Raw genomic sequence first — 16,238 nt, 5'->3', positions numbered from 1 at the left:
CAATCCGTGGTGGTAACAACAAATCCACACGGGTGCCACAAGTTACATGCTTGACGGCCGTCAGAAGGTTCACCCAGTGGGCAGTAAAAGATATGTACCCTCCCTGCCCATGTTTGCTAGACCACATGTCTGTGGTCAGATGTATATATAGATGTATATATACAGTAGTTCAGGGTATGCCCTTCTTGGACAAATATTTCCTTCCGGGGACCTTCCATTGTGGTGTGCCAATAGCCACAAATTTTCTAAAGGCCTCAGAGTCCACCAGTTTATATGGCAGTAGTTGGCGGGCTAGCAGTTCCGACAAGCCAGCGGTCAGCCGTTGGGCAAGAGGATTATCCGGCGTCATAATTTTTTGAAGCTCAAACATTTGGGCAAAGGAAGCCTGCCTTGTGCCAGATGAATGCGACGACGGCGCGGTGGAAGGTGGAGTGGAGGACAAATGAGAGGAGAAGGAGAAGAGGCAGGACGTGGAGCGCCGGGACTGTGGCTTTGTGGATTCTGACGGCGTTGCTCCCACTGGACTCGGTGATAGGAGGCCAGGTGCCTTCTTGAGGCGGTTGTCCCTAGATGAGTGTTGGGCTTACCGCGACTTATGCGTTGACAGCACAGGCTGCACATGGCAACACTATTATCAGCAGCTGAAATGTTTAAAAAAGTCCACACTGCGGAGCCATGTGCCGGCGTCCTGGGAGCGCCAGATGTGACCATGCATGGTGGATGGCTCGCTCCAGATACATTTATAGTCTGCTTTTTGCCTCCTGTGCACTGCAAGTTCTGCCTGCTTCTCCTCCTTCTCCTCCCTATCTGCTGCTCCGTCTCTCCCTCTGAACTTCCCTCCTTTTCCTCTTTTGTGGGCACCCACTTGACATTCATCGACACGTCATCATCGTCACCTTCACCACCACTGACATTAGAGATCTCGGAGTAGGCAGCAACAGCGGGGACCACCCTCCTTGGGCTGATCTGGGTACTGTCGTCAGACCGCTGGGGGGCGGCCGTTGCTACCTCCTCTTCCTCATCCGATGCCAAGAATGGCTGCACATCAGTAAGGTCTGGGAATGGATGGGAAAATAATTCCTCTGACTCGAGTGGAGGGGCTATGGTGGTGGTGGTGTCTTTGGGGGTGCACACAAAAGAAAATAGCACCCCTCAATCAGTATTTGGCGGAAACAGGTATATGGAACCCCTCAATCAATATTTTGTGGAAGCAGGTAAATCACAGCCCTCAATCAGTATTTTGTGGAAAAAGGTATATGGCACCCCTCAATCAGTATTTTGTGGAAGAAGGTATATGGCACCCCTCAATCAGTATTTGGTGGAAACAGGTATATAGCACCCCTCAATCACTATTTGGCGGAAACAGGTATATAGCACCCCTCAATCAGTATTTTGTGGGAAAAGGTATATGGCTCCACTCAATCAGTATTTGGCGGGAACCGGTATATAGCACCCCTCAATCAGTATTTGTCGGAAACAGGTATATAGCACCCCTCAATCAGTATTTTGCAGAAACAGGTATATAGCACCCCTCAATCAGTATTTGGCGGAAACTGGTATATAGTACCCCTCAATCAGTATTTGGCGGAAACCGGTATATAGCAACCCTCAATCAGGATTTTGTGGAAGAAGGTATATAGCACCCCTCAATCAGTATTTTGCGGAAAAAGGTATATGGCACCCCTCAATCAGTATTTGGCAGAAACAGGTATATAGCACCCCTCAATCAGTATTTTGCGGAAAAAGGTATATAGCACCCCTCAATCAGTATTTGGCGGAAACAGGTATATAGCACCCCTCAATCAGTATTTGGCATAGGAGCAATATTATAGTAGTGATATTCTTGTACATAGGAGGCAGTATTATAGTAGTTATATTCTTGTACATAGGAGGCAGTATTATAGTAGTTATATTCTTGTACATAGGAGGCAGTATTATAGCAGTTATATTCTTGTACATAGGAGGCAGTATTATAGTAGTTATTTTCTTGTACATAGGAGGCAGTATTATAGTAGTTATATTCTTGTACATAGGAGGCAGTATTATAGCAGTTATATTCTTGTACATAGGAGCAGTATTATAGTAGTTATATTCTTGTACATAGGAGACAGTATTATAGTAGTTATATTCTTGTACATAGGAGGCCGTATTATAACAGTTATATTCTTGTACATAGGAGGCAGTATTATAGAAGTTATATTTCTGTACATAGGTGCAGTATTATAGTAGTTATATTCTTGTACATATGAGGCAGTATTATAACAGTTATATTCTTGTACATAGGAGCAGTATTATAGTAGTTATATTCTTGTACATAGGAGCAGTATTATAGTAGTTATATTCTTGTACATAGGAGCAGTATTATAGTAGATATATTCTTGTACATAGGAGCAGTATTATAGTAGTTATATTCTTGTACATAGGAGCAGTATTATAGTAGTTATTCTCTTGTGCATAGGAGCAGTATTATAGTAGTTATATTCTTGTACATAAGAGCAGTATTATAGTAGGTATATTCTTGTACATAGGAGCAGTATTATAGTAGTTATATTCTTGTACATAGGAGGCAGTATTATAGTAGTTATATTCTTGTAGATAGGAGTCAGTATTATAGCAGTTATATTCTTGTACATAGGAGCAGTATTATAGTAGTTATATTCTTGTACATAGGAGCAGTATTATAGTAGTTATATTCTTGTACATAGGAGCAGTATTATTGTAGTTATATTCTTGTACATAGGAGCAGTATTATAATAGTTATATTCTAGTACATAGGAGCAGTATTATAGTAGTTATATTCTTGTACATAGGAGCAGTATTATAGTAGATATATTCTTGTACATAGGAGCAGTATTATAGTAGTTATATTCTTGTACATAGGAGCAGTATTATTGTAGTTATATTCTTGTACATAGGAGCAGTGTGATAGTAGTTGTGTAAAGGCCGATTCATTGGCCTGTATTTGTGGGAGGGGCTTGGCCACCTACTTCAACGGCCGGCACCCTCCCACATGCGTACGACGTGCAGAGTTCTGCGTGCGCTCGTACCTGGCAGTCCTTGGTCGGAAGTTTAGGTGAGTGGACGTCCGTGCGGTGGTTCAGCCCTTGGGTAAGTAAGGGCCGCCATGCGCCGGGCCACTGTGTGCCTAACTGTAGATAGCGGGGGGCGGGGCCTCGGCACTACGGGGGGCCCCTTCTGCCCGTTGCAAACGGCGGTACTTCTTAGCCGCCGGCGGGGGTGGGGGTCCGAGCCTACTGGGACGCACCTCTCTCCTCCGCCGGTCCGGTCACGGCTTCACTCTCCGGCAGGGGGGCGGGGCTCGTGGTCACGAGAGGACCTCCCCCCGCCCGCCTCCCCGGCCACTTCCGCCTCCCTGGCCGCTTCCGGCCTTCCACCCCGCACACACTGCCAGTGCTACCCCGCTCCCCCACGTGGTGGGCATACGCAGTCTGCGGTGGGCCGGCCCCCTAGCTAGGGGAGGCACCCCTGCGACGAGCGCCCTGCCGGGGAGCGGGGCGGCACCACGTGGCTCCGCCCATCCCGACACGGAGTTGGGGATGAGCCACACAAGCCCCCCCTTTACCCCAAGTCTGCCAGGGGGCACCACCGTTCTCCCCACGTGGTGGAGGGGCCCAGCCGGCGGTGGGTCGGCCCCTCATGGAGTAGGGGGGCACCCCTGCACTGGGCACCCCATCAGGGAGCGGTGGGCCCCCCCCCACGTGGCACGCCCTCACATAAGAAGGGGGGAGGCTGTGTCTGATAAGGCCTCCCCCCATGCCAGGGGGCAGCACCGTTTCCCCACGTGGTGAGGGGCCCAGCCGGCGGTGGGTCGGCCCCTCATGGAGTAGGGGGGCACCCCTGCACTGGGCACCCCATCAGGGAGCGGTGGGCCCCCCACGTGGCACGGCCTCACATAAGAAGGGGGGAGGCTGTGTCTGATAAGGCCTCCCCCCATGCCAGGGGGCAGCACCGTTTCCCCACGTGGTGAGGGGCCCAGCCGGCGGTGGGTCGGCCCCTCATGGAGTAGGGGGGCACCCCTGCACTGGGCACCCCATCAGGGAGCGGTGGGCCCCCCACGTGGCACGGCCTCACATAAGAAGGGGGGAGGCTGTGTCTGATAAGGCCTCCCCCCATGCCAGGGGGCAGCACCGTTTCCCCACGTGGTGGAGATGCCCAGCCGGCGGTGGGTTGACCCCTCAGAGGTAGGGGGGCTCCCCCGCACTGAGCTCTCCATCAGGGACCGGTGAGGCCCCCCACGCGGCATTTCTAGTTTTTGGCTAGGTGGGGCCCTCGACGCCGGGGGCCCCCCCTGTGTCAACTTCATGCCAGAGGGCCGCGCTGCTCCCCACGCGGCAGTAGTGCTCAGCCGGCGGGCGGCCCTGGCCCGGGACGACAGAGGGCCCCCGCACTGTGCACCCTGTCAGGGACACGCGCTGGCTCTCCACGTGGCACCTGAGACATGTTGGCGTGGGGTGTCGGCCGTTGCTCAGATGACCGCCCCCACTTGGTTCACGGTGCCAGGGAGCCCCGCGCTCCCCACGTGGTTACCGTGAAGCACGGTGGGGCTCGCAGCGGCCCCGCTCCTCGCCCACACCAAAGTCTGGCACAGGCCGCTGTGCCGCTTAGACAGGTAGGGGTTTTCACCGCCTACGTCGGGTAGTGGTCGATGTCAAATCAGTACACCTACTCTCGTTAGCCAACCATACCTTCTACTCACAAACCACGTTCTACAATTGAGCCTCACGCATTGACTGGTTCTTTTGTTGTCCTGTTGTTTTCCAGGTTCAAAGCAGTTATTAGTCAGAGAGAAGTTGGTTTGGATCTCAGTTGATTTTCCTTGTCAACCAAGGTAGTGGGGGTACACCTCGGGGACGGGTAGGTGCTGCCTTTGTCAGGCTTGTGTCTCATGCATTACTTTACGTACAGGTTGTTCTGTGTTCATTGATACTTCCGCGGAAGTCAGAGTATAGTGCTTCTCAGTTGGTAAGTGCGGCAGGTCTCCTTGCATGGACTACCGGGTGGCGGTTCCTGGCCACTCCTTCACGGCTCTTCTGGTGTCATCGTACATTCCTCACGGGGATAGTTCACCCTTTCGTTACATGGTTTAGACTGCTGCACGGTTACCGGAGGTCATTTAGGCTAGACGGTCATTTTTACGTTACTGTTTTCACAGCCACGATGTCACACGCGTCAGACATCGTCGAGGCGTCAGTGGACGAGGTCGTAGCAGAGACATCCGAAGGGGGCAGTATACCGTCCCTACGTGCTTGGACCATCCCCAGGCTTATGGCAGCGCTGACAAAGCAGGGCGTCCCTTTCCCGGCATCTGCCAGAAAAGCGGAACTGTATCGCCTATGGAAGGACTCCCTGGTACCCAGTACCAATGATCCCCCTGCGGACACGATGCAAACTTCGCTGACTCAGATACACGTCATGCTAAACAGTCTGACGTCTGCCGTCACGTCCATGCAGGCGAGGTTGGAGTTTATCGAGGCTCGCAGCGCAGTCCTACCAGTTTCCTCCCTCGAGGTGGCGGTCGCCTCCACCTCTGCCGCTGCGGACATTCGCTCTGTCCAGTCCGTCCCCAACGTGACTCCCTCCCACTTTGTCCCGATCAACATCAGGAAGGACATCCTGGAGGGTAGGGATGTCAATCTTGCGTCTCTATTGATAGCCTCCAGGGACCTATCTGACAACAAGGTCATAGCTTGCGGGGAAGTGTCAGTGGTACTGAGAAGCCGCGACCACCGGCTCAACCGCAAATTATCCATACCGGAATTCGTCATGGCGTTCAGCCTTTTCAGGGATGTGATTTGCACTGCCAGGCCGGACAGGAGGGAGGAACTAGACCTGTATCTCTTTAGGGTCACAGAGTTGGGTCACAGGTATGGAGGGAGCGCATTCTACGACTACCACTGTTCGTTTTCAGCTAAGGCGGCAGCGGCTCTCTCCCAGTTCCAACACGTTACTGACTGGTCCAACCTGGACACTGAGCTTTTCTGCAGGCATTTTGCAGGTCTGAAGGCTCCCTCCTGTTCCGCCTGCCAGTCTATCTTTCACTCTGTTGAGTGGTGTGATAAGTCCGCCGTCAGCACGGCATCCTACCCCTCCAGCTCTACAGCTGGTCCACTCGACGTCTTCAGACCCCCTAACTCAGTAGACAAGCTGGGCCGACCCATCGTTCAGCTAGGGAGGGCACAGATATGTAACAATTTCAATTACGCGTCTTGTAATTTCGGTCAATGCCGTCTGTTACATATCTGTACCAACTGTTTTAGGGCCCACCCCCGAGTAGCGTGCTCATTAAAGTCGGTGAAGAATTACATGAGTGTGGTCAATATTAGCCGTCTACAAGAGTACTTGCAAGGTCATCACAATCCAGGGTTTGTACAGTTCCTGGTGTCAGGATTTCACGAGGGTTTCCATACGGGCTTGATCACGACTCCAAAGTCCACACACGAATGCAGGAACCTTCAGTCAGCCGAAAAAAATCCCGCTTCGGTAGACACACTAATAGAGGCCGAGTTAAGCAAAGGGTTCTTGATCGGTCCCTTTAGTGTGCCCCCCTTTCAACGATGGAGAGTCAGTCCCGTGGGGGTAGTTACAGGCAAGTTCAGTAAAAAGGAAAGACTCATTATTGACTTGTCGGCCCCACATGGCTCCCAGGTCCCCAGCCTTAACTCCCTCATTCCTTCGGAGGAAGTGGGCATGAGATATGCTTCGATCGATCAGGCTATCGCCATCATCATGAAAACGGGCCCAGGATCCATGTTGTCCAAAGCCGACATATCGGATGCCTTTAAGTTGCTTCCCATCATGCCAGCCCTCTGGCAGTGGCACGGCATCAAGTGGAGAGGCCTGTATTATTTCTACACCAAGCTCACCTTCGGTTCCAAGAGCAGCCCCTGGCTCTTCGATCAGTTGGCTCAGGCCCTCCACTGGGTTTTGGTACACAAGGTCCTCTGCGAATTTGTCATCCACTATCTGGACGACTTCCTGCTGATTGAGAGGCCAGGGGCAGTTCCCCTAGGGCTGGGTAAATTGCTGAGGTGTTTTTCCCAGTTAGGTGTCCCGGTTTCCCCCAAGAAAGTAGAAGGCCCGGCCACAGTCATCATCTTTTTGGGCATTGAGTTAGACTCCCAGCACATGTTAGCTAGGTTGCCTGCGGATAAGTTAACAAGGATTAGAGAAGTCATCCACAGGTTTACAGTCACAACCGTGCTCACTAAGGCTGACCTTCAGTCTCTACTGGGTATGTTGAACTTCGCCATGCGCGTCATCCCGCAGGGCAGAGCGTTCATATCCCGCCTACTGTCGCTCTTAAGTTCCGCCCCGGAACAGGACAGCCCAGTGTGCCTGGACAGTCAAGCCCTAGCGGATCTCCACATGTGGGACCATTTCCTGAGCCAGTGGAACGGGGTGTCATTATTCGTACCCGAGCTGTCTTGTCGGTCGCCTACAGTGTTTTCGGATGCAGCTGCGGGCTCAGGGTTTGCCGCCATTTTTGGCACCCACTGGGTTGCAGACGTATGGCCTGCCGAGGTGGAACAAATTCCGGGGTTCCTCCAAACCTCGGCGCTGTTCGAGCTGTACCCCATCGTGGTAGCCGCCCACATTTGGGGCAGTCTCTGGGCACGTCAGTCTGTTCTATTTGTAACTGACAACGCAGCCGTGGTAGACATTCTTAACAGTGGGCTGTCTAAGTCTAGCCAAGTCATGTGTTTTCTCAGACGGTTAGTGCAGCTCTCCCTATGTCACCACTTTCATGTTTTCAGTGCGCATGTGCCAGGTGCGCAAAACGGGGCTGCTGACGCCTTGTCGAGGGCTAACTTCTCCCGTTTCTTTCAGATCATGCCAGAGGCAGATGCGACAGGCACCACCGTCCCTCCTCTCGAGTCCTTAAGGCTAATGTAACCGATCACCTTGAGACGGCTCACGCTCTGATACGCAATTCCCTCTCACCTAACACAACCAGGGCATACAAAACCGGGTGGAAGACGTTCTGCAGGTTTCGAGGGGAATGTCCTCAAGGGGACTCCAGTTTTCCAGAGTACATCCTGGCGTTCATTGGTTACTGCCACTCCGTGCGCAGGCTCTCCCACGGTACAGTGAGGTCGTACCTGGCGGGAGTGCAACACTTCCTCTCTCTTAGCCATCCCGAGCTAGCGTCAGTGTTTACCATACATGCTGTCAAAGCCGCTCTCAAGGGTTTGAGCAAGTGCGGGCCTCAAAGCCAAGTACGCAGGCAAGCGGTCACCGGCCCTCTTTTCCGCAAAATGTCCGACGCCTTGGACGGTAATCCTTTCGGGGTTTTGGCCAGCTTGGTACTTAAATCCGCCATTTATCTAGCCTTCTACGGCTTCCTAAGACCTGGGGAGTTCACCTGTGCGCCAGGCAGTAGCAAGTTCCTCACGGTCAGCCAGCTGATCCAGAACTCCGACGGATTCATATTACTGCTCAAAACGTCCAAGACCTCCCAGATGGGCCCCCCTGTTCCGGTATCCTTCTTTCCCACAGCACACCAATGGTGTCCGGTGACGGTACTTCGTCAGTTACGGTTTGCCTTGTCCGAGGCCGGACCGAATAGTCCATTGTTACCCTTCGGGGGGGTTCCACTCACCACCCATCAGTTCATATCCCATGTAAGGTCACTCGTGGCCAGCACGGGCGGTGACCCTGCCACAATTTCGGGTCATTCGTTTCGCATAGGTGCCGCATCCGCGGCCTCCAAAAACCGAGTGCCTGCGCATGTCATACAGAAACTGGGGCGTTGGCACTCGTCTTGTTTCAATCGTTACATACCTCACCCCGAAACAGAAATGTCGGCAGCTTTTCAAACTTTGGCTTTGTAACGACTTTGCAATAAATTACTTCTGCCTATCAGTATGTCTTTTGCCCTCTTTCAGGCGTCCCTCCACGACGCGGTTACGGCACAACTCTGACCGCTTAGGGATAGGGTATCCTAGGTAGGTTAGGTACGTACTTGGTTGCCACGACCACAAGTGTAAAGGCCGATTCATTGGCCTGTATTTGTGGGAGGGGCTTGGCCACCTACTTCAACGGCCGGCACCCTCCCACATGCGTACGACGTGCAGAGTTCTCCCTCCCACCCACCCCTTTCTCCTGTTACTCTCAAAGGGGATGCCCTCTTTCAGGCGTCCCTCCACGACGCGGTTACGGCACAACTCTGACCGCTTTGGGATAGGGTATCCTAGGTAGGTTAGGTACGTACTTGGTTGCCACGACCACAAATATTCTTGTACATAGGAGCAGTATTATAGTAGTTATATTCTTGTACATAGGAGCAGTATTATTGTAGTTACAGTGGGGGAAATAATTATTTGACCCCTCACTGATTTTGTAAGTTTGTCCAATGACAAAGAAATGAAAAGTCTCAGAACAGTATCATTTCAATGGTAGGTTTATTGTAACAGTGGCAGATAGCACATCAAAAGGAAAATCGAAAAAATAACTTTAAATAAAAGATAGCAACTGATTTGCATTTCATTGAGTGAAATAAGTATTTGAACCCCTACCAACCATTAAGAGTTCTGGCTCCCACAGAGTGGTTAGACACTTCTACTCAATTAGTCACCCTCATTAAGGACACCTGTCTTAACTAGTCACCTGTATAAAAGACACCTGTCCACAGAATCAATCAATCAAGCAGACTCCAAACTCTCCAACATGGGAAAGACCAAAGAGCTGTCCAAGGATGTCAGAGACAAAATTGTAGACCTGCACAAGGCTGGAATGGGCTACAAAACCATTAGCAAGAAGCTGGGAGAGAAGGTGACAACTGTTGGTGCGATTGTTCGAAAATGGAAGGAGCACAAAATGACCATCAATCGACCTCGCTCTGGGGCTCCACGCAAGATCTCACCTCGTGGGGTGTCAATGGTTCTGAGAAAGGTGAAAAAGCATCCTAGAACTACACGGGAGGAGTTAGTTAATGACCTCAAATTAGCAGGGACCACAGTCACCAAGAAAACCATTGGAAACACATTACACCGCAATGGATTAAAATCCTGCAGGGCTCGCAAGGTCCCCCTGCTCAGGAAGGCACATGTGCAGGCCCGTCTGAAGTTTGCCAATGAACACCTGAATGATTCAGAGAGTGACTGGGAGAAGGTGCTGTGGTCTGATGAGACCAAAATAGAGCTCTTTGGCATTAACTCAACTCGCTGTGTTTGGAGGAAGAAAAATGCTGCCTATGACCCCCAAAACACCGTCCCCACCGTCAAGCATGGGGGTGGAAACATTTTGCTTTGGGGGTGTTTTTCTGCTAAGGGCACAGGACAACTTATTCGCATAAACGGGAAAATGGACGGAGCCATGTATCGTGAAATCCTGAGCGACAACCTCCTTCCCTCTGCCAGGAAACTGAAAATGGGTCGTGGATGGGTGTTCCAGCACGACAATGACCCAAAACATACAGCAAAGGCAACAAAGGAGTGGCTCAAGAAGAAGCACATTAAGGTCATGGAGTGGCCTAGTCAGTCTCCGGACCTTAATCCAATCGAAAACCTATGGAGGGAGCTCAAGCTCAGAGTTGCACAGAGACAGCCTCGAAACCTTAGGGATTTAGAGATGATCTGCAAAGAGGAGTGGACCAACATTCCTCCTAAAATGTGCGCAAACTTGGTCATCAATTACAAGAAACGTTTGACCTCTGTGCTTGCAAACAAGGGCTTTTCCACCAAGTATTAAGTCTTTTTTTGTTAGAGGGTTCAAATACTTATTTCACTCAATGAAATGCAAATCAGTTGCTATCTTTTATTTAAAGTTATTTTTTCGATTTTCCTTTTGATGTGCTATCTGCCACTGTTACAATAAACCTACCATTGAAATGATACTGTTCTGAGACTTTTCATTTCTTTGTCATTGGACAAACTTACAAAATCAGTGAGGGGTCAAATAATTATTTCCCCCACTGTATATTCTTGTACATAGGAGGCAGTATTATAGTAGTTATATTCTTGTAGATAGGAGTCAGTATTATAGCAGTTATATTCTTGTACATAGGAGCAGTGTGATAGTAGTTATATTCTTGTACATAGGAGCAGTATTATAGTAGTTATATTCTTGTACATAGGAGCAGTATTATTGTAGTTATATTCTTGTACATAGGAGCAGTATTATAATAGTTATATTCTAGTACATAGGAGCAGTGTTAAAGTAGTTATTTTCTTATACAAAGTATGAGTATTATAGTAGTTATATTCTTGTACATAGTATCAGTATTATAGTAGTTATATTCTTGTACATAGGGGCAGTATTATAGTAGTTATATTCTTGTACATAGGAGGCAGTATTATAGTAGTTATATTCTTGTACATAGGAGGCAGTATTATAGTAGTTATATTCTTGTACATAGGAGCAGTATTATAGAAGTTATATTCTTCTACATAGGAGCAGTATTATAGTAGTTATATTCTTCTACATAGGAGCAGTATTATAGTAGTTATATTCTTGTACATAGTATCAGTATTATAGTAGTTATTTTCTTGTACATAGGAGGCAGTATTATAGTAGTTATATTCTTGTACATAGGAGGCAGTATTATAGTGTAGTTCACTGTGTCATGGGTTGTCGTACATACTCTCTTTAGTAGCTGTGGCATACTGGCTATTGTGGATTCCAGGGATGTTAGTTGCTTTGAGGTACGTCTAGTTGCAGCTTCCTGTGTTTGTGAACTGTGGCTTGTATTTGTCTCCCTGTGTCCATCACTCAGGGCCGGTGCAAGGATTTTTGCCGCCCCCCCCCCCCCTTTATCAGATGATCTGCCCATATCATGATCTGTGGTTGACGCACTGTTATGGGGGGATCTGTGGATGACGCACTGTTATGGGGGGATCTGTGAATGACGCACTGTTACGGGGGGATCTGTGGACGACGCACTGTTATGGGGGGATCTGTGGATGACGCACTGTTATGGGGGGATCTGTGGATGATGCACTGTTATGGGGGATCTGTGGATGACGCACTGTTATGGGGGGATCTGTGGATGACGCACTGTTATGGGGGGATCTGTGGATGACGCACTGTTACGGGGGATCTGTGGATGACGCACTGTTATGGGGGGGATCTGTGGATGACGCACTGTTATGGGGGGGATCTGTGGATGACGCACTGTTATGGGGGGGATCTGTGGATGATGCACTGTTATGGGGGGGATCTGTGGATGACACTTATGTCATCCACAGATCCCCATAAGTGTCATCTACAGATCCCCCATCAGATGTATCAGTGTGGAGGGAGAAGGCGGAGACACTCATGGTGGGGCCCGGTGCAGTGACTCTACTCTAATACACCAGGCCCCGCAGCTGTTAAGTACATTCAATCTGAATGGGTCCGCAATTACTGTACTGTACTTACTGTAGTACCTTATGTATAGCATTAAGACGGCGCAGACGGGCAGCTCCCTCGGTCATGCACCGCCTGCCGCAGCTCCCTCCTCAGCTTTTTGTGTGTGAACGTGGGCCTGTGTTAGGGATACTGTCTGTGTATCACTGTTCATAGTCACGTTTCATGGCTGTGTACGCTGGCTGCCTTACTCTCGTACTGGCTATGGTGGATTCTGTGGATGCCGGTTGTTTATTTGGATGTGCTGGCTGCGGTTTATGCGACCTATGTGTGAACTGTCCCTTGTGATGTTCTGTGCTTGTTTCTTGTGTTTGGTTCACATGGGTTCACGTTCCAGGTTCTGGTCTGGGTGCGGTTTACTAGGTGGTCAGATAACGTTGTTAACCTGCCATATAATCCTGTTAGCTGTGGGCCTAGAGGTCTTGGTCTTCAGCCTTGTTGGGTGCAGGTTCTGCTCCAAATCTGGGATTTTTCCATCTGCCCTGTCTGTGTGGTCACCTAGTGAAACATCAAGGTGACCTTGTCATTGTCTCCTGCTTGATGTCTCCTTGCATTCATGTTTCTGTCTGTAAATACATTGTCTATGTTTTGCCTTCGGGGTTCTCCGGAGGGAGGACATCTTTGTCTATGTGTGCAGCTCTGACTAGGACCACTATTTAGCTGTGTTCGCATAGGGCCTAGTCATCTGCCTGTTCTGTGTCTTGTAGTGCAGTTCTGTCAGTTCACCCATAGACTAACTCCCCATTGGGGACAGGCATCTGTTAGTATATGTGTCAGCTATGACTAGGACCGCTATGCAGCAATGTTTACATAGGGCTGTGATAGAAACCTAGAATGTGTCGGCAGATAAGAACCATTTGGCCCATCTAGTCTGCCCAATATACTGAATACTATGGATAGCCCCCGGACCTATCTTATATGAAGGATGGCCTTATGCCTATCCCATGCATGCTTAACCTCCTTCACTGTATTTGCAGCTACCACTTCTGCAGGAAGGCTATTCCATGCATCCACTACTCTCTCAGTACAGTAATACTTCCTTATATTACTTTTAAACCTTTTCCCCTCTAATTTAAAACTATGTCCTCTTGTAGCAGTTTTTCTTCTTTTAAATATTCTCTCCTCTTTTACCTTGTTGATTCCCTTTATGTATTTAGCAGTTTCTCTCATCTCCCCTCTGTCTCGTCTTTCTTCCAAGCTATACATGTTAAGGTCCTTTAATCTTTCCTGGTAAGTTTTATCCTGCAATCCATGTACCAGTTTATTAGCTCTTCTCCGAACTCTCTCCAAAGTATCGATATCCTTCTGGAGATATGGTCTCCAGTACTGAGCACAATACTCTACATGAGGTCTCACTAGTGCTCTGTAGAGCGGCATGAGCGCCTCCCTCTGTCTACTGGTAATGCCTCTCCCTATACACCCCAGCATTCTGCTAGCATCTCCTGCTGCTCTATGACATTGTCTGCCTACCTTTAAGTCTTCTGAAATAATGACCCCTAAATCCCTTTCCTCAGATACTGAGGTTAGGACTGTATCACTGATTGTATATTCTGCTCTTGGGTTTTTACGCCCCAGGTGCATTATCTTGCACTTATCAACATTAAATTTTATTTGACAGATTTTTGACCATTCCTCTAGTTTTCCTAAATCCTTTTCCATTTGGTGTATTCCTCCAGGAACATCAACCCTGTTACAAATCTTTCTGTCATCAGCAAAAAGACACACCTTACCATCGAGGCCTTCTGCAATTTCGCTGATAAAGATATTAAACAATATTGGTCCCAGAACAGATCCCTGAGGTACCCCACTGGTAACAAGACCTTGGTCTGAATATACTCCATTGACTACAACCCTTTGTTGTCTGTCTCTCAGCCACTGCCTAATCCATTCAACAATATGGGAGTCCACGCACAAAGACTGCAATTTATTGATAAGCCTTCTGTGTGGGACAGTATCAAAAGCCTTACTAAAGTCTAGATAAGCGATGTCTACTGAACCGCCATCTATTATTTTAGTCACCCAATCAAAAAAATCAATAAGATTAGTTTGACATGATCTCCCTGAAGTAAACCCATGCTGTTTTTCATTTTTCAATTTATGGGATTTTAGATGTTCCACAATCCTCTCCTTAAGTATGGTTTCCATTAATTTCCCCACTATTGATGTCAGGCTTACTGGCCTATAGTTGCCCGATTCCTCCCTACTACCTTTCTTGTGAATGGGCAAAACATTTGCTAATTTCCAATCTTCTGGGACGACCCCTGTTGCCAGTGATTGGTTAAATAAATCTGTTAATGGTTTTGCTAGTTCACCGCTGAGCTCTTTTAATAGCTTTGGGTGTATCCCATCAGGCCCCTGTGACTTATTTGTATTAATTTTAGACAGCCGACTTAGAACCTCTTCCTCTGTAAAGACACATGCATCTAAAGATTCATTAGTCTTCCTTCCTAACTGAGGTCCTTTTCCTTCATTTTTCTTTGTAAAAACTGAGCAGAAGTATTCATTGAGGCAGTCAGCTAGTTCTTTATCTTCTTCCATATACCTTCCTTCTTTTGTTTTTAATTTTGTAATTCCTTGTTTTAGTTTCCTTTTTTCATTTATGTATCTGAAGAATGTCTTATCGCCTTTTTTCCCTGACTGAGCTAATTTCTCTTCTGCCTGTGCTTTAGAAGCTCTTATAACTTGTTTGGCCTCTCTCTGCCTAATCTTATAAATTTGCCTGTCATTCTAGTTATTTTTTTTTTATAATTCCTAAATGCTATCTTTTAGTTTTTAATGATTTTGGCCACTTCTGCTGAGTACCACAGTGGTCTCTTCCTTTTTTTGCTTTTACTGACAAGCCTAATGCAATTTTCTGTTGCCTTCAATAGTGCCACTTTTAAGTAGTCCCATTTCTCCTGGACTCCAATGAAACTGTTCCAATCTGATAGGGACTCGTGATGGCTAATCTCCGGCACTCCAGCTGTGGTAAAACTACAACTCCCAAAATGCACACTTGCCTGGCTGTTCTCAGTACTCCATAGAAATGAATGGAGCATGCTGGGAGTCGTAGTTTCACTACAGCTGGAGTGCCAGAGGTTAGCCATCATTGGCATAGGGTCTAGTCATCTGCCTGTTCAGTGTTTGTTATGTTTGGGTTCCTGTTTGTGCGCCTGGGTTCCAGTGTAGTCTCGTGTTTTTCTGGACCGCTGGTGCTTGCACCAACTTCAGTCTCTGCAGATAAGTGTCCAAGTGCAACTGGGACCATCCTGGAGGTGCGACCTGTGATTCCTCAGCTAAGTTCATCCCCACCATCCGGGACTCTGTGAAGAATGGGGCTCACTTGGTCTCTGCCCTCACTTGGTTTGGCCCAAAGTCAATTCGATGCACTTCTTTCTGGTCCAGTGGTATTAGCTGCCACTATACCCTTACCTTCTGGTCCAGCTTTCTGTCATGTCCGTATCTCATGTTAATAAAGTATTTGTTTTGGTCCTTGCCTTGTCTGATTACTTGCCTTGTTGTATGCCTGAGAGATGTTCTAGAGGTCCATATGACCCCCGGTAGACATGTCAGTTATAGCAGTTATATTATTGTACATCATGAAGAGCAGTTATAGTAGTTATTAGTCTTACGGTCTAAAATTGTGTTAATATCTTTAAATTTACCAGGGTTTCACATCGATTACTTTCCAACATTTGCGGCCCAGTCAGGTGTAAGCATACTCTTACAAATTGTATACCGGTAATTGTGATTTCAGTCACCACATGTATAAAATTTACATTTAACAAAGCCTTCTGGTTACACTTACCCATCACTTTAATATTTTGCACTTGTCAAACATTTTTCTGTTTTGCAGATATATAGAATGAATGATTATTTCAGGTTACAGTGGG

The sequence above is a fragment of the Bufo bufo genome, chromosome 10 (assembly GCF_905171765.1).
Source record: "Bufo bufo chromosome 10, aBufBuf1.1, whole genome shotgun sequence".
Taxonomy (NCBI): Eukaryota; Metazoa; Chordata; class Amphibia; order Anura; family Bufonidae; genus Bufo; species Bufo bufo.
This window is presented reverse-complemented; position numbering follows the sequence as displayed.